This window comes from Centruroides sculpturatus, unplaced genomic scaffold (assembly GCF_000671375.1).
Source record: "Centruroides sculpturatus isolate CEXI.00-Female unplaced genomic scaffold, Cexi_2.0 scaffold807, whole genome shotgun sequence".
Taxonomy (NCBI): domain Eukaryota; kingdom Metazoa; phylum Arthropoda; class Arachnida; order Scorpiones; family Buthidae; genus Centruroides; species Centruroides sculpturatus.
In genome coordinates this window covers 354,067-378,797 of record NW_019384926.1, presented here as the reverse complement: position 1 = coordinate 378,797, position 24,731 = coordinate 354,067, and the positions used below count along the sequence as shown (strand labels likewise).

The 24,731-nt window shown below is 29.2% G+C and overlaps 1 long non-coding RNA gene across 1 annotated transcript; it reads right to left on the bottom strand.

The window, feature by feature from the left end:
- Positions 1-550: 550 nt before the first annotated feature.
- Positions 551-24,611, bottom strand: LOC111631924. Its single transcript, XR_002757778.1, has 3 exons — positions 24,552-24,611; positions 24,106-24,271; positions 551-661 (listed from the first exon to the last, which is right to left on the bottom strand). It is a non-coding gene; the product is annotated as an uncharacterized LOC111631924 (long non-coding RNA).
- Between the last annotated feature and the right edge of the window lie 120 nt (positions 24,612-24,731).

The following is a 24,731-nucleotide window of genomic DNA, read 5'->3' as shown; positions in this document are numbered from 1 at the left end:
AGAAAGCAATAATACGAAGTATAGCGTAAATTTACATTGCAACTGCCTCAAGCCACAGTACACACATCACTTTCTTGACCGCTGGCCAAGTAATCGATATCTGCAAAAATAAAATGTTTTTTTTTTTTCAGAAAATTATTTATTTAATGTGAATTACGGAACCTTTCGCCGTTCATCGTCTTCGCTTACAGGGATCCGTGAACTTATTTCGACAAATGCCACAGATTTCCATCACGGTTTCTGATATTGAGAAAAAAAAATGCAATTATTAAATATAGACATAATATATAATAGAACAAAGATAAAGAATTTAGAAGAATATTTAATCAAATCTTACCCCAAGACCAGCAAGTAACAGCATTCCACTGAAAAATACAATGTTATTTAAATGAAAAATTATAAATTAAACGAAAATCTTTATAATCTAAAGTCTGGAATTCTCCAAAATGTGGATCATTATAATCCATACAAATATGTACTATAATACAAAAGCCAGTTATAAGCCCATAAGTAATATCTTGAGAGATATTAATATATTAATAAAGCTTACCTTTAACACTTTAAATCTAGTTCGATTATCACTGCCATTCGATTCTTGAGAAGTCTTGGGATTATCCTCATTACTAGCCATGGTAGAATGTTTCCGGCAGAATTAATTTTTCTGGCAGAAATAAAAAGTCGAAAACATAAAAAGCAAAGCTATTATTATTATTTTTAAATAATAACAAGAAAATTTGTTTAATTATCGGGCGGTTGTTGTAAAAATGTATTAAAATCAGAAAATTTTCATAAAAAATGTAAAATAATGATAATAAACTTAGCAATTATATCTAATGCTACAAACAAGATCGATTTTTAAATTTGGAAGCGCTTTTAATGGTCACGTTATCAGAATTGCGCTTCTTTGCCATAGCCAAGAAGGTCGAAAGACGAAAGATTGATTATATCGCATCAACTTTGATTGCTTATATCAGTTAACGTTTATATATATTCTCGTAATTGTCATTTGTCTCTTTTCAGCTATCATTATTGCTTTATATTGGAGATATTGCTTAGAATAAAATATTGTGTACCATCCATATGAGTCTTATCTAAACTATTTCCCTCTTTTATCATTCTGAATTTTCTCCGATTGCTTTCAGCTAAGGTGCATTTTTCAACCGGATTCAAGTATATAATTATGGAATATACTTCCGTATATACTGTACTATACGGTACAGCATAATTACGGAATGTAATGTCGTACGTAATATACCGCATAGTTTAATTTATTAATAATTACAAGGTTTAAGACCAAGTAATGTGATTTGAATATCGAAGAAAATATTTTTAAAGTCATACAGCTGTGTGGTAGGTCTATTAAATGTCGTTCTCATATTGTATTCAACAGCAACCTACTTCACGCAAAAACGTGTACGAAATAATATTTATTATCGTAGTGCATTCAAGAGGCATTTATTAATCATGTTATTTACTAAAGTAAAGAGGTGCTTTTATTATTGGTACCAGATTGATGCGAAATACCGAGATCATTAATTACAACCAAATCGAATAGAAAGGAAAATCTTAGCTTGAAAAAGTAAAAGGAAGTACAAAGAAAGAAAATGAATGGTACGGAATTCATCTAAATAATATAAATAAAAATTGAATCAGTCGAAAGAACTGATACAGTAAGAAGAATAGAAAGAAAGCTTCGTCCTGTATTGCATTTGTTAGTTATTATTATGACAATGATAAAATGCTAATAGAGCTTTGTTTAAGATGTTCTATATGCCGAGATTGGTGAGCTTTGAAGGATTTCGAAAGTTGTAATAAATTGATTTATTATTGACATACATAATTTAGCATCTCTTTTTTTCCTATAAAAGGAATAATGTTTAGAAGAGATTACATCCATAATAAGTTTTCCAGTCATTTTTCTTTTCTGATCAAATTTCTTATCTTCTTCTTTGCTAAATTAATCGAATTGAAAGACACCAAAATCTTTATTAATGACAAAATATTATATTTCATTTTGACTTTTGACAAGTTTCTAACAATGAAATGATTAAATGATTTTTATCCACTTTTAAATAGACAAAGTACAAATAAATAATTTTTTTAATATAAAAATCTCTAGCATTTAAATAAAATTTTATTTTCTAATTAGAAAATGAAATATTAAATACATTTTTAGATTCCCGTTAAGCTAATATGCTAAGCGCATTATATACTGTAACCTATAACCATTCGCCACAAATTCAATATCATAAATCAAGAACACAGACTTTAACTGCTAGGAACTAACTCGTTACGATATATCTTGCTATAATATCTTATATCAATCAATAAAACTCATATTTATGGCTGTAAAATATTACAAGATTATTTCAAGCTATAATAAAATATATTTTCAAATTTTCGCATATAAAAATATTTGTTTATTTTTAAGTGAATGAGAATAGAAATTCTTCACAGTAGGACAGTTCAATGATTTTAATATAATTACATGAATAATGTATATTCTTAGAATGATAAAAGCAATACATAAATAATTAAAACAGATCAATTAAATATTAAAATATAAGAATAATTTAAAAATATTTAAATAAAACAAAAATAAATGGTTCGTTCCACAACACTTTCGACGTCTTTATATATTAAACATTCATAAAAACTTTTAAACGAATTTAAAATTTTAAATACCTTTATTTTCTCGGTTATAGATTTCAAAATTAATTTTAGATTAGTTAAACTCGTTATTTAAATTCTTGAAATTACAATTTAATTTAAGCATTTGATGTAAATATTTTCCAATACAGTATTCTATATTTAGGCTATACTTTTTCAAACATTTGAATAGAGTGAAAAAAAGATAATAACTTCAATTGCGTTTAAATTCTAAAATGTTTTTTCATACAGTATCGTTGAATTTTTAATATTTTATTAAATATAAATTCTAAAGTGTTTTAAATATTTTTTTAAAATTTTAATTTTATTTTCGATTTTTAAAAAAGGAAATTGAACCGAGATCGTATCAAAATGGAATAACGAAAAGTAAATTATTTTATCCAAAACTATTCAAAAGGATATTTCAATAAATCAAATAGGCAATTTTACAAACGTGTTTGTAGTTTTTATTATAATCAGAAATAGATTATGGATGATTATATATTTTGAATGATTGGAAAATCTTTCTTCTTCTTGACAACTTTCGTTTCCCTCATCATTATTTATCTGACAGTGAACTAATTTATCTAGTAGTCATCAGTAATGAATATTCATGTATAAAGTTAGGAAAAAGATCCACAGGATTAATTACTCTGTTAAGTAAAGAGATGGCGAAAATTTGCCGAAGGGTAGAACAGAATTTCTATGATCAGTAATTAGCTCTAGTGAATGAAGGACTTCATTTCCAATCAATAATGAATGCCGACTTAGCAAACATTACTCCCTATAGTAATGTTCTCGAATTAAAATTTTTATTAATTTTTTTTTTTAATAAGGCTATTTAGATATTCTTTTTGTGAAAATTTCGTGTGAATGTTGCGCTAATTTTAAATTAATTAACCATTTAATTATAATTTATTATATTATTATTTAATTAAGGACTTTAACTGGAATTTGAAAAGGGTTGAAGACTCTAGTTTCGATTCTGTGCACGAGAGGGAGCGATGGTGACATATAAAGACACGTAATTCACTTCAAAAGTTCATCCCGGGTCGCAACTTTTCGAGTCTTTCACAAAATGTATTTAGATGAAGGCTGCTGAGAAGTGAAGAATGGTTTAATTATCCAACATAAAGCTGGGATTGACGTTTTTCCTATAAATTTTTTTACAAAAGTCTTCTGTATCTTAAATTTTTTAATGCATTTTTTTAGATATAGTACTTTTCTTTATACCCACACACATAAAAAATCTAGACTAAAACAATTTTATTTTATCTAAATTAAAGTGTTGGGCATTAAAAAAATATTTTAAAGCTAATAAAAAAAGGGAGAAACTTTTGTTTGCATTGTTCGAAAAGAATAAATAGTTTATATATATTTTAATCAATGAAATTTTCGATAAAAGCTTAGAGTAATAGAAGGAGGATAAAAAACAATAAAGTTCATCTCAAAGACGCTATGAAGTAAATGGAAAACTTAAATGGTTGTTTCAGAGTTTTTATTAGAAAATCACTCTTCCGCCAGTAATTTACAGTAGATAGAAACCCTAAGATAAATATTTGGAAATTAAAGATGGAGTCGAAGCATCGACATGGAGCGCAGGAGTGACAGAAAAAATCAATTTTCTGGATCGTTTATAAAATTGCTATCACAATAAGAGCCACTAATAATACTGCGAGTAACGATCCTACCGTGTTTGCTTTAGCTACACATAATACATTAACTAGATAGTTTCGGTAAAGTATATAAAATACATCCGAAATTAGAATTCGTATTACACCATACTTCAACCAACAAGTAAATTGTCTAAACGATTTTAATTAAATGTAACAAAAAATAGAATGGGGAAAAAAACTAAAGAATGAATTGTTTATAAACTGACAAACTTTGTGAAGACTCGGTTAGCCACAAGAAAGTCAAACAATAAGTTAATTCCGTTGACGTCACCCTACAGTATCAAGCAACAGGGCAAACATGGTAGAATATCAAAAGACAGGAAATGATTCCAGTGACCGTAACATTTGTGACGGAGTTGAACGATGAAAGGAATTTCCTCTTCCTGAATAGAGCCCTGTTCAATATTTCAACACGACCTTCTAACTGACATCATTGAAATTCTTATTAGTTGTATTAAATTATATAGTTTTACTTGCGCAGATGCTGTTTGCATCAGGAAATTAAAAATATCTCCTGCCAGTCTCATGCATGAAAAATATATTTTTATCGGCTCCAAATTATATACAATCAGTTCAAACACTTTCAAAGTTAATTAGTTTACTTTAATACTTTAAAATACAATGTCAATACCGGTAAAAGAATAAAATCCGAAATGTTTCTCTTTTGAAAACTTCAATAATAAAAGAATTTTGTAAAATTTAATGAAATTTAATTAAAAACTAGTTTCTAATTGCATGAAATAGCTGAAAAAAAAAAAGTTGAAATTAGATCTTCATGCAATTAAAATTAATTATCCGTCTTCTAAACTCTCGCATAAAAATTTAACGATAATAAAATAATGGCATTTAAATTTTTAAATATATCGTTAAATAAACAGTACATAATCAATACGAATTTACTGAAATTAAATAGAAAATGATTTAATATTAAGTTTCCTCTAAAGTTCGAAGCGTTAAAAAGTTTCCAGGAACATTTTAATAGTAAGGAGACTATTTTTACATGTAATATTATTACCGAAGTAAAAATCTATGATATATATAATTGTAATATCTATAAAATTTGAAGTTTAATGGGCGGTTGAATCTTTAAAAAGCAAAATTGGGATCTTTCTACTTTAAAAAGTCACTTTTATCCATTTAAGAATGCATGCGGGTCTGCTTTTTCTATTCAAAGTGAATTTAAATTGTCAGTGAGAGCATCACGCTTACGAAAATGGATAATTACAGTCTCGATCACTAAACGAATCTTCCTCAAGGTGACTATTCATAGTTGCGAATATTTAACGTATGCAAGCTCTATCGATTGACCCATTTCAATAAAGCATAACATAATAAAACGGGGAAAGAATAAGCTATTATCTATTTTTTAATAAATGTAACTGTTAAGGATTAACTGTCAAGTATTCTAAAAAAGTGGTAATTCTGTTACCTAATCGTCATAAGCGTCATTAATCATCCAAAACGCAAAAATAAGTCTTTTTGTTTTGACATAAATATATGACATCAATAGCATTTCAATCAATGATTCCTTTTGCTGCAAAAACGAACAATGGCCGGTTGAACCGCTACATTTCCTGCCTTTCGGACGGTTAAGTCTTAATTTAGTCATTAATTCTTACGCTATCCTCTTTTCTATTATCTTGGTAGACAGTTGAAAAGAATTAGAATTATTATTGTGTGGGAAATACGGTTTAATGTAGCGTGGAATTTTTTGGTACCAATTTTTATTTTTCTCCTCTAAACTGTGGGACGTAATAATTTTTTAGTAATTTTAGATAAGAAAAACTAATTTAGTGTTCAACTCTCAAATAAATCAACTTAAGAACTTTTAACAGTTAACTTCCAGTCTCTTACTCATCTTCATATTAATTCTTGCAAGGTCTTTAAAGCCTTCAAATCCGTAAACTTTGTTATTCTTCACCTGATCTGTTTTTCCCCTCACAAGGTAAAGTTCTATAATTAGAAACAGCGAAATTGCAGTTTAAGCACGCTATTTAATTTCATAATGGAATATTTGCATGGCCGTGCAGTTACTTTAAAACAAATCCCATCGGCGGAACTACTCGTGCGTCAAAAAATTAATTCAGGATATAGAAACGTTTTGGGTTCCGTATTTTTTTATATGAATAAAAGAAGCCTAAACTTTTCTTATTTGCTATTGGTATCTCCCTAGTTGCTTTACTTTTTATCATGTAGTCGGGAGAATGACTCGAAGATGCGAAAACCCCCAAATGACATTTGCACTCGCTTCTGCTTCCATTCGCATCACGACTTTTTTTGAGCTAGGCTCTTAACTCTCAGACGTGACTTAACTCATATGTCGCATCTTAACTTTAATTTCAACTTGCCTCGCTACAACTTCAAAAAATCGCGTAACTCAATCTCATATAAAAAAGTATTTTTTTTTTATATAGTAAAATGTTCAGGTTTAAAGCATGCTTGCCAAGAAAAGAAATTCTTGAAATTCATAGTACTTTTTAAAGCAAAACGCTATTTTAATATGACAAAATGATCTATATATATCTTTCTCGTGTATCTATACACTGTTTATCTAAGAAAATAATTGATTTTAAATCTTAATTTAGCGAATTTTATAAAGATTCGGTACAACATTCATCTCGCCGTAATCGATATCTTATTTAAATTGAAACATTATTTACATTAAAGAATATAAAATTATTAATTAAACTTGACTATCATATCTATTAATATAGCAGTGATATTTATAGAATTAGAGTAAAAGTATAATTTTATATTATACGAAAAGATTAGCATCAATGATTGGGTTTCATAATTAACAAATGCTCAACTTTTAAAGCCTAGGAATCAATGTTGATAAGCTTAACATTTAGTTTAAGATGTATAATTTTAAATTTTGAAATAATCTCTATCAATATTAAGAGCTTATTTATGAAATAAAACCAACAAAAACGTCTGTAACGGCTTTAATAATACTTTCTACATTGCTTTCATTACAAACTTGACTAATGTTCTATTTATCTAAAGCTCGGGATCAACCGAATATTTATTTTATTTTTGAATTTTCAACTTATCTTTATTTGTTTTAATTAAACAAAATTCTTTCATTTATTCGTGACAGAGTCTTGATCAAATTATTCGACCGCATTTCTCCGATGATAATCCAATTAGAAAGATTAGACACGATAAGCAAATTAGCGTATTGGCTTCTCGGATCTCGATTACTGTTAGCAACTAACTTACCTTTTTTCTCTTTTCCTTTATTTATCTTTAAGGTCATGCTTTAAACAAGGCTTATTATATAATCAAATAAACTTAGAAACTCTTTAAAATATAAGAATTTTATTATTAAAAACGATTTCAATCATTATATATATATTATTCTATAAATTTCGTTTTTGAAAGCGTGATTTTAACAAAACAATTTTTTTAAGATTGTTCTTTACATAATAAAAATAAATTTGCAAAACATGAACTATCATATTTCTTAATATAACAAAATTTCATTTTGCATTATCATATTTTTATGACATTCAGATAATTTACTATCAGAAAAATTCAAACTATTACTAAGCAGAATTGTGATTTACTTGGTGATAAAAATCAATAGCCTTTTTTTATGAAAATGCTTCCACAATTCTTGTATAGTGTAACCTGGTTATAAAACGATAAAACTAATCTCATAATATTTTAAAATATTAAAATATTATGATGTTCTCTAGTTAATATTTATTTATTAACCGGATAGTAATCTAATTTTGATCATTCAAAAATAATTAGTCGAGAAATTACATTAACATATTCATAAACAAATTTGGAATACCAATCTTGATAAAAGTAAAGATAAAACCAAAAAAATATATTCAAACAAAACAAAAAAAAGCGAAATATATGAAAAATCTCGGTAAGGCAGGTTTTATCTATTTACTGCAGAGTCTATCTATCAATGTCTGCACCTCAACGTAATTAAGTCAAGATCCATGTATACATCACGCTCAATTGTATGCAAACGCTCCTCCTTGAACTTGGTCCAGCTAATGTCCCTAAGGCATATCAATACGCTCTGCCTAAATTTGCCTTGGTGATGAACTGATGGCTGAAGAAAACTGTTGTTTGATTAGAATAGAGATGGTGAAATATGGATGAGACGGAAGCAAATGATATTGATAGGCAAATCGGATCAGGTTGCTTGCAAAGCAAATTAGATGAGTGAATATGACAGAAATAATGCTTTTTATACATTCTCTTTGACTATTTAATTATTTACAATTTATAAAATTTGTTTAGAAAATTAATTTCTTCCTTGTAGCCGCATAAAATAACTATTTCTTTTATACTCTCGGCCATTTAAATTTCATAAATCATTATCCGGTTAAACGCGTATTTCATATAAATAAATGCATTAAAATAATAATTTAGTGTTATTTTTATAGAAATAATATTAAGTTATTACATAAATATCATCGTTCATAAAATATATTTTTAGAAATTTATAAAAAGTTTGCTTAAATGAACACGAAATAATAAAGGTTAATATAAAATATCAAAGACCTATGTCTTTTTCCATCTCATATATTTTCCTCGGTGATTTTTTTTCTTTGATTTAATAGGAAGAAATACGTAGATCGCTTAATCCCACGTGTCTTCATTTGTATCACTCTAAATAACGTCTTACAATAGAACTTCATCTCTGCTATAATTCTTCTGTCTACACATTTCAGAGAGCCTCTCGACGAGTCAAATCGTCAAGAGCGAGAGCTCCTTTACTTCAATCAAATAATACAGATTCTATCCAGCTTTTTTTCTTCTTTCTTTCTTTCTTTCAGTTCCAAAACAAGCTATTTTCTAGATATGCTATAAATTTTCTTCGCTTCCAAATAGCATGCTTCATGTTCCCCTCACGTCATGCCTCCTAGACCTGTTTCTTTTTTCCACTTCTAATCAATAATTCTACCTAGTTCTCTAAGGCGACTTTCTTTTATTTCGGTTTTTAAAACTATTCTAAATTTAGGCATTTAAAAAATTTTATGTGTAAATAGGTCCTTACGTGTAGATAAAGCTTTATATATAGCCTATATAATCGACCAATGGTGAAGCGAAAACTTTATCGGATTGCGCTAAGTAAAAGCTATTAAAATTTAAAAAAATTATATACACAGCATTTTCTTTTTAGTAGAAACTTTAAAACTTATATTTTGAAATGATTTTTAAACTAGACAATATTTATTATTTTCATTACTTTCATAATGGAACCACTTAACTTATGATTAATTAAACACGTAACATGTACTTTGTAAATGTGAGCTATCATGTCTCCATTAAAGTAAGATTTCATAAAAATTCCAAATTTACTCTTATATATATTTAATCCACTCATTACGAAGTAGAAATATTTGAGATATTGAACATTTAAGAGGATGGGAACAGAATTCACAAGCTTGTTGACACAGTATGTGATGGATGGGAGATTCTCTGCACTTCATCAAGCTTCGTAGCCTATACTACCTTGTTCTTTCCTAACTTTAAGAATTCTGGCACAATTACTGCTATCCATTAGGTTAATTCCATAGCGGTATATCTCAAAAGCAAGCTCTACGGTTGTATGGAATGCTCACAGAGAAAGATTGAAGACTCCCTCTTTCTATCCACAGCCGAGAGACATTGTTAATGGTGGAGGCGTGACCGCAATATTTAGTGTTCCTAGTTATGCGTTTACATAACAAGAGAACCAGACCACGCCCGTGTCAGTTTAATGTCTTGTTAAATTAATTGCCAACCGAGCAATGAAGCAAGTTGAGATTGTGATGTTCGAAGAAGTGAAAATTGTCGAGAAGTCTCCCAAAAAATTAATGAATGACTACATGTTCACTGTAACTTTTTATGCACTTTCGCTTTAATTAAATAATTAACTTCTTAAACATCTGCTGTAATTTATCTACACTCTGTTCATTAATTGTGCAATATGTTTTAATTCATTCTGCTCGGATAGAAGTGATCTTTTTTGATACGTTCAAGTTAGATAGGATTCAGAATATCGCCACACCATAAAACTCGTGAGGTATTGGAAAAGATTTTAAAAATGTATTTCATAAAGTGAACTATTCGAAAGTGTAGTTCTCTGGGTTCAATGAAGAAAAAAAAATAATCACAATTAGTTTATTTCTCAATCCAATGGAAGACTCTGTAGAGTCAAAGAAAGTGACGTACTTCTGATAAGACTCATTAGGAGAAGAATGATGGAGTCCTCTAAATGGCAGAAAAGTATCTGTCAATCTTTCTATAACATATAAGATAAGCGAAGTCTTTTTTAATCACACGAGATATCGATAGGTACTGTACAGTACCTTGCGGAATAATCATCTATTAAACAAAACAGAGAAAAATAGCGATAAGATCGATCGCTGATATACTGTAATTAAATAATATTTAATTTTAAAACGGTAAATATTTAATTACTCTTTTATACTTTGAATTGCGTCGATTTGAACCAATGATTGTATAGTAATGAAAATGATATTATTTAATTCCGCATGAACAGCGGTTGAACGAAGTCGAGAAGGTTTCACTAGTCAGCACTGACTTCCACTTCATCGAAACTCTTTTGAACATCATTTCCATCGAGTATTATGACAACGCTTGAAGGAGAAAAGTTAGAATATTCAACCCACTCTTCGCTTCAGGTGCTTTATTGTGCTAATTACTGTAATTCGCAATTTGATCCCATCTTACAATCAATCCATCTTGACTGGTTGATAGTTAATCAAGCCAGTCTAATCTTCATCCTTCAATATAAAAGAGGTAGACAATAATATTCTTTATTGGGTTAATTGATTTTAACCGTACGCTTAATGAAACAAATTTTCAAACACTGATTTAAATTCTCGGAATAAATTTGACAAAACAATTTGTCAAATTGATAGATGAACAATAAAGCAACAATTCTCTCCAGCTATTTTCGGGATCTAAACTCATCATTTAACTCTGTCGGCGCTTTTAAATGGTCCACCGGATGACTGCTACCATATTAAGGATAATCTATGGTGCAATCCAAATTACTTTCGGATAAACAATCAACTGCAGTTATTTATAACTTAAGGTTCGGCTGTCATATCGAGGAAGACGTGACATCGTTGATCTTGACTGCTGGAAAAAATTGGATGTCAGACCGACGTGTCACATAAGACGACAGAATGTCACATTTGTTCTGTGGTATGTCTCACAGCATCTAAGCATCGGGATTCTTACACCGATGCCATTTTCTGATTAATCTGCCATAACTCCGTTATCAAGCTCTTTTACTCGTTACGCTATTTAATCGTATAGAGTTCGGGATAATATCAGTTGAACTTCTATAGAAAAAGACTTGCGTTTAATTCGGCTTGTAAGAAAACGTTCTAACAAGTCTACTGTAACATTTCTACAATATATATATATATTTTTTTTTATCGGAAAAAGTTTTCGATTTAATTTAAAAATAACTCAGTTTTAGTGGATATAGTTTTTGATCGACTAAACTATTAGTCGAAATGATTTAAAATGACAAATTTTTATTGATGATATACGAATCTTTAGAAGGAGGAAAATTGCATATTCGATCCTGTGACAGATTCTTTTTTCGTATCACAAACAGATCGAAATAATTTTATTTGACTTCTATAAATATTTTACTCAAAAGGATAAAACAAGCGATTCGTTTTGTGAATCCCTAGAAAAATACTCGTGATCTAACTCTGTCAGTCGGTAACATTTTTACATTATTCTTTCTGAAGAGAAAGATATTATATTATCGTCAGTTGGATAAATGCTGAATATCGTCCATCTATCATATCGACTGACATCGGTGTTGAAAAGCGATAATTGATTCCTTCAAAGCCTTTAGAGTATGTTTAGAAAAATCCGATGGTCACATCACACTTCTGATCATCTCTTGATTATCTTAGAGATGACAGTTTTGTAAATGTTTCCATGTATAAAGTATTTTGTTATTTTTTTTTACTGATAAGCAGAGATTTGCAGCTGATTTTTATGAAACAAAGTGCCTTTATTGAGAGATAAAATACTGTAAGTTTTTTCGATTAAAGATTATCACACATAGAGTATACATACCGACGAATTTATTGATGGTTCAGATGTTATGTAAAAGAATTCATTGCTCATCTTTAAAAAATACCTTTCATCGTCTTTTATATGCAAAACCAAGAAATAATAAAGAATTTTTACATAAGAAGCAAAATTTAAATGAAAAATTGTAAAATTATTACGATAGAAGCATTTCTTTAAAGCGAAATTGGTAAAATATTCTGAATATTTTTTTCTTATCTTAAATCCGCTTGTACATTATTGAAGAAACTCGGGATGCTTTCGTGCAAAATAAAGTTACTTTAAGAGAATTTCAGGTTCCTGAATGCAGATTTAGAGAACAAAAATCCAGAGGAACTGAAGTTTACAGAATCTTCTCTGTATTATTTATCGGCTGCAAAATATATTGATTAGATTTAATTTTCGAAACAAACGAATACTATGCACTCTTTATTCCATTAACGAACTTTTTATAAACTGTTTGAATAGCGATTAAGTAGTTTTAAGCGATGAGAAATTCTCCATCTTTCTCGGGTACACGTAATTTTCTCAAACACCAAAAATCCATTTTGGTTGGTAGCAGCCCTTCCTATTTTCAAACAGTTAAAACATTCTCTCTTGAGTAAAGGCATCGATTGAAAGACACCAGGTTAATTAGCTAAGTGGGATTTTCTAAAGACTAAGATATCCTAAGAGAAAACACTTTCTTGGTAGGACTAGCACCTGTCTTCTTTAACATCCTCAGATTGCAGTTGAGTTGCTATCCTATCTGTTTGGACAATTTCTTAAATGTTTTAGTAACATTTACTACAGAAAGGATTTTCACATTTGAATTATTTATAAGATTTATTATAACCAATCACCAGGGAGATTTACTTAAATTTTTCCCCCTCTTTTGTCTTGTTGAAGATTTCTTATTTATAAAGGATACACACTTATAATTGAGTTCGTTTGAACGTTGACGGGTATAAAAAGTCTTTATTAAATCACTATGTGGATCTTAGCATTATTTATTTAATGCTTTTACAAATCATTTTTAAAATTACATCACCAACGTTCTATTGATTTGTTACGTGAATAGCGAGAAACTTCCATAAAATATTATTAATATCGTTCTTAGAAACGGAGGAAAAAAATCACATTTGAGGAATAAAAACAGTTAAACTCGAAAGAATCATAAAAATATTTGATATTTTTTTCATTAAAAAATTCGTAGATTCTGTTTTATTCTTTCCACGAATTCCTTCCTTGTTTTTCTGATTAATTAATTCCTGTAAGCGCAGTATTTTAAAATCTACTGACCATGAATTTACAAAGTCACTTCTGATTACTTTATAAAAGCAATTTTAAAAACAAAGCATGATTAAAAGAGTAATTACATTACAAAGACTTAAATTCATTAAACACCTTAAGACTTACAAGTTCCATCTAATTTCAAAGTTGCTCGTCAAAGCATGATTTAAAAATCATTATAAGTCTTGAAAATAGCTTAAATTATCTCTTTTTAATGAATGGATAAATATATTTGGAATAATAAAAATATTTTTATTTTCTAAACATTAAAATCTAGTTATGTATTAACGATTCTGCTCAATTATTTTACTGAATATAATCTAATCTTTCTCATTTAAAGCCATACTTTGTAATTAATTTTAAAATATTAATTAATGCAGAAAAATAATTTTATAAACAGACAAAATTTCGTTAAAAATTCACAAAAATTTTTAAAATTTTTCTCATCGCCTAAACTTGTGGGATGCTCCGAAAATTGTGATTTTTAAAAGAAATGTGTTTTCTGTAAAAATAAAAATTTTTAAATTACGGAAAAGAAACTACAAAAAATTAAAACTTAGTTTTAAAAGTAATTATTATCAAAATGGAAAAAGTTCTTAGAAAAATGAGAAGATTTTAAATCAAAAGGTTTATTTTGTTGTAGATCGATAGAAACTTTGAATTTGAAAAGAAAGTGGATCATATATTGCTAAATGCAAAATTCCGGATTCAATTTAAAAGGTAATTCAAGTAGTCAGTATAAATGAAGTCTTCAACTAATTCTATCTTCTAAATGGATAAAGATAAAACTGAATATATAATAAACGAAGTCTGGAATGCTTTGCAGAGAGAGAGAGAGAAAGAGAGAGAAGGCAGCAAATCGATCGCGTGTTGCTCGCTCCAGTCCAAAATTCAAAAGAAAAATACCTTTTGTCAAAAAATATCTTTTTGTAATCTGTGTGAAAATGCTCTTAAGTGTGTCGAAAATGTTTACATAAATTTTCTACATCGTATACAGTCTAAAAGATTCTCTTTTTTAGTGACGATAATGGAGAATTTAAAAAGTAAATCGAATTTTTTCCTCTTTCATTTGTTGATCGAAATAAAAATTTAATCAATGTCAGTGTAATTTTGACTAAGAAAAATTTTACGTATTAAAATAATTTTATCCATTTAAAACGAAAAGTTTTATTTTTATCATTCTGACAATTTTCTTTTGTATTTTTTCTAATATTATTACATGTTACAGTACACTGGAATCATTTATGAAATATTTTAATCAGAATTTTTGACGAAATTTATAATTTCAAAAATGAATATTTGCGATTATTAATTAAATAATAGTGATAAATTTTAATAGAATAGAAAATAAATGATTATGAGAAACTATTTTTGTTTTATTTTTATTTTTTCAATCATTTGCCGAATCGAGAACTGAATCAAGATATTATCATTTTCTTGATGATTTTTTTGAGAGAAAAACAACTTGAATATTGTTTTTGACGAAAGAAAAAAATGATGATAATAATGCTGATGATGTTGATGCAATCGTTAATAGAACGGAAACTTTTTTATATCATTGAAAGATGGTGGATATTTACGAAATTCCTTTATTTCTGTAAAAGTAACTGTGGCTTTCTGTATCGATTTCTGGCTTATTTGCTTAATTTTCCTAACGAGTAAATTCCTTACAGAATGCATCAGAACAATACGATTAAAGATTCCATTAACCGACTTTTCGACATTATAAATTTCCCTTCTTTCGATTAAATTTAGATAGGATATGACGTTGGAGAGAGTATTGCCGCTTTTAGCACAACAAGAAAACATGTAAAATGAATTATTTCCAATAGAAAGAGCTCGGCAATGACTACTCGTTTGCATTATCAGACTAAAAGAAGAAAAAAACGAATCAATTTACATGATATCTATCCTAATTTAAATTACCGAAAGATAATATTGTATGATAATCGTATCAGAGATCACACAATTCATATGATTTAGCGAGTTACGAACAAAGTTATTAGTGGTTAGTTAAGTAGAAATGTTACATGCATCTGTTTAATTGAGAAGCTGGACGGAATAAATCATTTTGTAACTAATGCTGCTTTCCTAATTCTCTTACACGAATGCCATACTAACAGATTATTGTGTAACAAGCTGAATTTTATTCAACATTTATCGATTGGTCGAATAAAATAGTGGAATGTTCGAAATTACACTTCTTGTTCGAAAATTAATTCTCTCCAATGCTGTATCTGGCAAAAAATAATAATAAATAGGAAAACTGATGAGTATTTTTCGTGTATATTTTGACAGATCTCAAAAATAATTACGCTTCTTGTGCAAATTACACGTGAACCGATCGTTTCGAATCAAATTTGATAAATGCCACTTTTAAACTTTAATCAAACGGTTCATGTGAAGAAGTGGATCGAAGGAAGAATTCTCTGATCTGCTTCTGTTACCCCGGACAGTTTATTGGAGTTAAAACGTATTTCTTGATTCTACATAAGTAAAGATTTCGATCTTTATTCCGAAAAAAATTGAAATGCAACAAGAGGATTTATAACGTTATGAGAAAGCAAAAAAATGAAAAAAGTTAATTTTTCTTGGAACGAAGTAGTCTTTACGCTGTGGCACACTTGAGGTTGTAGTACCGATAATCAATCCCATAAGTCTGGCTCTAAATAAATCGAAGATAAAATTGATTCTGAAACAGAAGCAAGGCAGGAGGAGACTTTAGCAGGGTAGAGTGGAGACGTTTCCAATTGCTACGCTTCGGATTTTGCAACGATTTCTAGCGTATTTCTAACAGAATAGCTATCAAACAATACAAAATGAGCGGGAGGAGTCTGGTGACGGTGGGCGTGTAGGTCGGTCCGAAGAGAATCAAATCTTTTCTGAAAGACAAACGAGACTGGAAAGGAGACAGAGATTTGAAAACCGAATCGACCAACAAAGTATCCATTAAGTTCGACCTCCTAACACTAATGGAAGCCATTTTCACAAGACCGGAGTTGTTTTGACATCGATCTAGTGAGGAATGATGAAACACTGATTGTGGATCTGCCACATAGCGATTTTCCACAGGACAAAACGCAATTCTGCAGGAAAGACAGTTTGTGTCCTGCTGCTCTAATCATTTATTCATTTACAGCCTCCATTGTAATTTCTTTTATTGTCAATGCTGCGACTCACACTTATGGTCTGGAGATACAGTAAATAACAATTTGGTTCAAAACAGAGAAACGGGATTTCATTTATATTTTAAAAAGTGCTGCATCACCACGTTTCGCTTCTTAACATTGATGGAATAAGTCGGGATTCGTTTCATTTGCTCTGAATCATTCATGCACTTCTACAAGATTTGAATTTTTGATTGTTTTCTCTTTATTATGTCGGTTCCGGCAAATTGTCTTTTTTAAATTTCAAAATTTTTTTATAACTCTTCAATGAAAGTTATTTTTTATCGCTCTAACTTGTTTTTAGTATTGTTAAATACATTTTTATTTACACGACATAATTATTTTTTCATTTCTACTTCGTGATTTATCTTCCATATATAAAAATTCTGTTTCCGCAACCAAAAATTTCTTAAAAATTTACAAAGTTTCNTTAATCTATATTTTGCATCCCCATTTATAGCTGAAAAATTAATAATTAAATATATCAGAAAATATAATTTTTTTTCACAAATAAACAGTAAAATCAAACAATTAAAATGTTTAAAACTCTTGTAAATTTGTTCATGGATAAGTCAATGTTCGATCTTCCAAGTGGGAGATGGCTGCCGAGGAGACTTTCTATAGGAAACTGGCTTTGTTTAGGAACGGTACACGTGAAGAAAAACCCAGAAAACTCTCACCAGTCCGTTGGTGAGGCGAAAACCTGCGACCAACTACTAGTGCTCTGTAGTTTTCTTTGGTTGGCCATTATGTAAAAGTGAAACCTCTAAACAACGGCCAGTGATGGGAACATGAAAAATGACCGTTGTTGAAAGTGGCCTTTACTTGGAGGTTATTTTATATTCATTTTTTATCAACATTTCCAAAAAAAATAAGCCGTTATTGGAAGTTCGACTGTATTACATTTTTTTTCTTGTATTGTAAAGTACGTGTATTCAATCTGATTTTATTTTACTTTATCTATTTATTTTCTCTGGTATATTTTTCTGGAGACAAAAATATAGAAAAGACTTGAAAATCGCAATACAATTCTGGATCAGGAAAATTCAATATATATATATATAAAGGAAAAAGAATAAGAGTAAGTACTTCTCAAAACACGAATGTTATTTTTCAAAACAGCATATTGTTTTGCAGAACATGATAGCAGAAAGAATTTTTCTTCTTCATGTTGCAGATAAGCATACAGAAATGGTCAATTGTTGTTTTAAGATAGGCAAAGACGTGGACAATCAATTTTTGCTTACACTTGGAACCCACTAGACATTCCTATGGGAAAGCAGACAGTAAGAAGTACGTGAATTATTCAATACTCTCACTGACAAGGTTGCCATCTAACGAACTACACTACTACTCCATGATTACGATCTGTTCGTGAAAAGACAAAATTAAATGAAATCGTCTCAACTCAGAAGAGGTCTAGTCTGATTGAACAATGTCTTTTTCTTTTTCTCGGAGAGTTTGTGTGGGAAGTGCACAGGGTGGCCTCTGATTGCGTCTTTTCCCTCAGGCTCTGCAGGAGGGGTGAATTTTAAATAGCCCGAGGTGAAGAAGAAACAGATTTTTGTCTCAATAACGTAAGGGAAGGAGTAGAACTAGAGGTAATATCCGGTTGAAGAAGTGGCGAGGTAATTGTCCTCCTTTTTTTTTCTTTTTTGTTGTTTTTGTTTTCCTTTCCGAAGACGAATACGAGCCATTTCCAGTTGTTCATACTTGCTTAATTATACATACAGTAATTTAAGCTTTTATTAAGGCTGGTTTTAAACGAAGCGTTTTGCAAGTTTTAATTTTAAATCTTTTTAAGAATTTGGTCTTAGAAACTATTCCACTTCATTAATTAACCAAGAAGTTTAATTTTATAAACTTAACATTAATTTTTTTTTATAAATTAAGTACCATGTAATGCAATCAATTCTGTCTAGAGACACAATTCATTAGTAACAATTTTTAAATAATAGACACTGCTTTTGTAGAATATGAGGAATGCTTTATAATTAATGCACATTTATTTGTAGATTTAAACTTTACTAAGAGTATATTTGAATACTTTAATATTTAGTTTGAAGTAATATATAAGCGCAACAGTTTATTCTCCTGACAGGAGTGGTTTCATAATCATGAAAAGAGACCTGTTTGCACCATTTAGACCTTAATGGATCTGGCAGATCTCCAATTTCGGTTACACTTTTACAGATACGATGCCGCAACTTACTTTATGTAGAAATAAAGTAGAATAACATTCCATAGATGGACGTTAAGCACGATGATCACTAGATATTCTTCCTTATGGGATGTGATTTTAAACTTTCTCAGACGCAGATTTATATCTTCAAACTGAGATATTTACTTTCTACTCCGTTTCCGTGATTCATATTCTTTAAACACCATACATTTATATCATGCACGTCATGCGAGAAGACACGGCTTAATCTACATTGTTAAATATGTGTTTCACAGACGTGACAATTCTCGTAAGCAAAGCTCCTCAACAAAAATACCGATCTTACTACGTACAGACATTTTTATTTAATATATAACATTCTATTTTCGTTATTCATGATGAAAGTCTTTCGTGGCACACTTGCAAATTACTCAAAGGAAAGATTCTTTAATTTTTTAATGTGATTGAATGGAAAACATTATGCTAAACGAGTTCGAGGCGTTAAACAATGGCGAGAAACATCAAAAAGATGACCACTAAAAGCACCATTACGATAATTGCTCTCCATATATCTTTGGTTTTCGTCAATTACAGATTACAGCCAAAGAACGACGCCTTGGCTTTTACAAGCCTTTGAGTGATCGGAAGTGATCTTTATAGTTCCATTATTTAAGAAGATAATTCCAAAATGGGAATCAAGTGATTCTGTAGATCATTTATCAGACATTACAAAGATTTCTTATAGATGTTCATGTATCAAAATTTGATTAAATTTTAACCGTTTTATTTTAAAAATTGTCGAAATATAATTTATATGAATATTTTATAACATTACATTAATAGATTAAATTATAATTACATTTTTTTTAATAAATTATATTAGTAATAAATTAATTTTCTGTATCTCGTTGGCTATAAATCTAGAAATATATACTGTATAGCCTATTATTAATTAAAATTCATCTAAGTAAACGTAAGATCTGTTTTTATATAGATTTGTTCTTTCGAAAAATGAATATTATATTTTTCTTTTTTCAGCATCTACATGTAAACTGAAATATTACTTCAATATCTTGATTGATGAACTTTAAATCGAAAAAATCCATTCAACCGTATTTTCTTTTTCTTTTTCGTTTTTCATATTTTCCGCTAAATTTTGTGGCCTTATTATTTTTTGATTTTAAAATAGCAACAACGTGAAAATTAAAAAAAAAAGTATGTTTGCAACCCAAAAAAGTTGATTTTTGTCTAAATTAACGAAATTCTCATCGATTTTTGAGAGAGAGAAAGGTTAAAAATTTCATTCAAAAGTGGAATGTTATGCAGCGAGGTTAGTGCATTTTCTCACATTAGGGGTGCATTCTTTCATTCAAACAAAGAAGCAAAAGAAAAGGTTACAGTCGAATCCTTCAATGGCGTAAAGATTCCAATTCTTAGACAATCCGAGAGGATATAAAGGAAAATCCTGTTACTCCACATAAGTCAAGCTGCGGTGACTGAGGCTGCGGCATTACTTTTGTCAATAGATTTTTCACTGACTTCTTATCATCGTTTTTCAGTACAGCTGCACTTTTCCTAATAGTTTTTTAGATATTGCCATTCTTGAGATTATGCTGGTCAGATAAACGCACTGGCATTTATCTGTCCAACAGATTCGATTTCCAAACTTTCCATCCGATAAATATTCATTAATCCTACAAAACACATTTCTTTGTATACAGGATGAACGTTGAAAAAAGAAGAAAACATGTCTAGGAAGATATTCTGTTGTATTATAATAGAATTATAGTTCAGAAAACTTCAAAATGAGACGAGTATAAAATTAATAATGTTAAGTAAATTGGTCATGTCGTCAAGAATTTAATAAGTAGATACATTAATCAGAAATAATTATGACTTTAAAATAACCCAGTTTCAATTAATGCCACTGTCAACGCAAATTTGCCAATGACAATTCTGAAGAATGTCATACAGTTCAGTGTGCAGCTCTTGTCTCTTGAGTAACATATTGTTTTCATGATGACTAACAATAAAAGAGACTTATCTGTGGTTTGCTCTGCTTGACTTGTCAGCCATTTGTCAATGTCAGAGTAAGATTAAAATTACTATAAAACTAAACTTAAATGCTACACGCCGCTTTTTTTATATATTATAGACAAAGCTTTTTAAAAATAGAAAATATTCGATGCGTTTTATATTATTTATTAAAATTGTTTTGTCAATCTTGTTCAGTTTACATACCTTGTTGTTTACATACATGGCTGTTTTTGCTATTAAAAATACATATGTTTTGATTCATTCGGCCGTTGACAAGTTTTATTTTGTGTTAGTTACTAAAAATTTAGTAAATACAAAAGAAAAGGAAGATAAAATCGTGTAAAGAAAAATGCTAGAAAAACAGCAATAAAGCAATAATAATGTAATTGAAAAAATAAGAAAAATAAATATAAATCAAATGGGATTAAAATTGCTAAAATGTATTTGTCGGGCAATTCAATAAAAAAATAAAAAAGCTAAAATGTCTATTTTTCTTCAATATTTTATCGAATATCCTCAAAGCAAATTCTCTATTTAATAAAAAGAAAATAAAAAATATGCGCTTTGATTAAATCAACAAAAGTTTAAAATTTATAAAGAGTGAGAGGAATTTCTATAATTGTATATATTAAGTATAACGTATTTATTAATACAAATCGTATTTATTAATGAAACGATAAAAATAAATAATGCATTTATACTCTCTTGCTGCGTAAACATTTCCGATGAAAGATCTTAGAAGGAACGTGACTCGATTCGATTTTTTTTCTTCAGTCGTACTCTAAACGGCATGGCATAATTAATAATGCAGATTAAGTACTCAGTGTTAAGGCAAGTTAAGATATACAAATGGGAATCTGTAAATAAATAATTTCTGCTGTGCTACAATAGCAATAAATGAGAGTATATACATCAACATGAAAATCGAATAAAACCATTACTCGTAATGTTAATATAGCAAGCGAGTCATTTGAATACATTATCTGAATAATGTGGATTTTGTTAATGGCTGAAAAAACTTAGACAAGAAAACTTATCATATTTTTCCTACGTACTGATGACCACTCCGACCATTAACATCACTCACTGCATTATGACTTATGCAACTTTTACAGATGAAGACGTTCAATAATCTACTGAGGCAAATAATGTCATTGAGCGTTAAAATTAATGTTTTATTGCTTCGAATTAAATATATTTTGCGTTTCAAGTTAAGGTAACGATTTTAATTCTTTTAAGAATTTATATCTGTTGGTATAACGGATCTACATCCAGCGGAGCCAATCTCAAGCCTCACGTAATATAGAAGATGTCGGTAGAGCCCGTGTGATACCCTTAAAATAGTATATTTTCCATCGTACAGTGGAGATGAGAACGGGATCTATGGCATTACTGTGGTTCCGAATAGGGTTACAGTAATATTACTCTCGACCAAAAATATCAAAGGAAGATAGATTGTTTTCTTTATTTGAATGAAAGCTCAAGAATCCAAACAAACCATTAAAGTTTGATCAGAAAATTCTTTAGTTTCGTGACCAGACTACTTACAGTTAGCCTGACAGCGAGATAAAATACTATCCGGTGAAGGTAACGGTAAAAGTATCTGTTATTTCTCCCTCCGTCGATCCACATATCACAAACTACGGCTGCTTGATATACATTTGATACGTCATCCAATACATATGGTGGCCGGCAGGAGATTGTGTTGTAAGCCCGGATGGTAGATGGTGTGACATATTTCGTCATCGATCGTCTTTTCTGATCTATGACTGATGTTGCCCAACATAATATTCTGTTAAATAGACTCGCTGCAACTGCATCACCGGTCACTGGACGCTTCGCTTGTTTCGGAGTCAACGGTCATCAGTGGTGCCGGACGCATTCATTTTCGGAAGCCAAATCCACTCACTTATATCCCGTTGCTATAGAAACGTTGCTCATACCGATTGTCTTCTTTATCATTCTTACTTACACGTCTGACTTCCATTCAGGAAAATTTTTCTTCGGATATTCTTTCTGAGGATCTCCAAGTGCAGCGGGTCTTTGGCTCCGTTCTCCCTTTTTGTATGTTCGTAAGGCATTATACGAGACTTTACAGAAAAAATTCCTTTCGATGATACCGTCTAGATTTAGGTCAGTTTGCGTTTTTCTCGGAAAAAAATCTCATAATTTTCAATGGGAGAGCTGTTACAATTCTCCTTTTGCTACTATGTCGAGATTGCATCTAGCCTACTGGAATTCGCTCGGATTGGACTCTATTGAATTTGATTCACGTAATATTCAGAGTGAGTTCGATATTAAATTGAGCGTCTCTCCGGATTTATATTCAAATTGGACCTCTTCCGAGTTAGCGAAATCCACTAACAACTATATTATCATTATTAAATTACTTTTAGCGGTCATTAACATCGAAAATTGCATTTATAGTATCGGATTTTTAAATATCTCTCTATTTAAAAATATTTTTTCTTTTATTTCATATATATTTTTAAAAAATAGCTTTTTTTGAGAATTTTAAAAAATGACAAAAATGTTTATATTTAACTTTTAATAGAATATTATAAAGCTATTAAATAGTTTATAAAACAATCATAAAAATATTTTAAATTTCATTACATTAATATTTTTTTAACAATAAAAATTTGCAAGGAATTATTTGAAAAAAAAATTCTCTTACTTATCTTCTAGGAATATCTCGTATTTTTTTAATAATAAATATTTTTATAATATTTTACAACCTAAAATATTAAATAATCTCCTAAGAATAATATTCTGCCTTCCCAAGGAAAAATTAATAAATATTTTAAAACGTTAATATAAAGTTCTTTGATATATTAAATTTTTTCTAGCTTAACTCAATATTTACTTTTAATGCTATCGTGTTATTTTAATATATAGACGACATTTATTTGTTTATTTATTTATTTTTCACGGTAAAAATTCTTATTTTATCATAATTTAAATATTTCTTCATAATGTAGGGAATAAATACCGTATTTTTAAGATAAAAGAATTGATCATATCTTGGCAATCTGGAAGAAAATGAATCGACAGCATTTCTTACCTGGTTATCGATCATGGCAGAAGACAGGCCATCGATCTGAGTTCGTACACATTTTAAAATTCTTTAAGGTTTTTTCTTTTTTCTTTTTTTCCCCTTTTCCTCGAATCGATCGTTTGAACAAGAAAAAGAAATACTCAGTTGTAATGATTCAATTTGCAACGTCCTTCTGTAAGTCAATGAAAAAAAAAAGAAAAAGAAATGAATAAAAATATCTCTTGTTTGCTTTTCTTTAGCAAATAAATAATATGTAGAGTTTTAAATTAATTTTTCTATTTATTGAAAAAGAATTTACATAATTTTCTTTGCAAAACAAATAAGAATTTAGATTGATTATTAAATTATAAAATATATTACTATAAACAAAACTACGATATTATTGGATTAATCGAGAATATTTATGAAGATGATTCTAAATTAAATATGAAAACAAACTTTTGTATCCTTACGTGTGATTAAAATGTAATGAAGTATTAGATATAACATTAAATGCAATATAATAAATTTACTTGATACAATATTAAACAATTAAATCAGCGTTAAAAAAACAATGGAATTCTAGAGCTAAAATGAATCATTATTAAGAACAAATCGAGTACCATACAGAACATTTAGGAGCAATTCAAGAC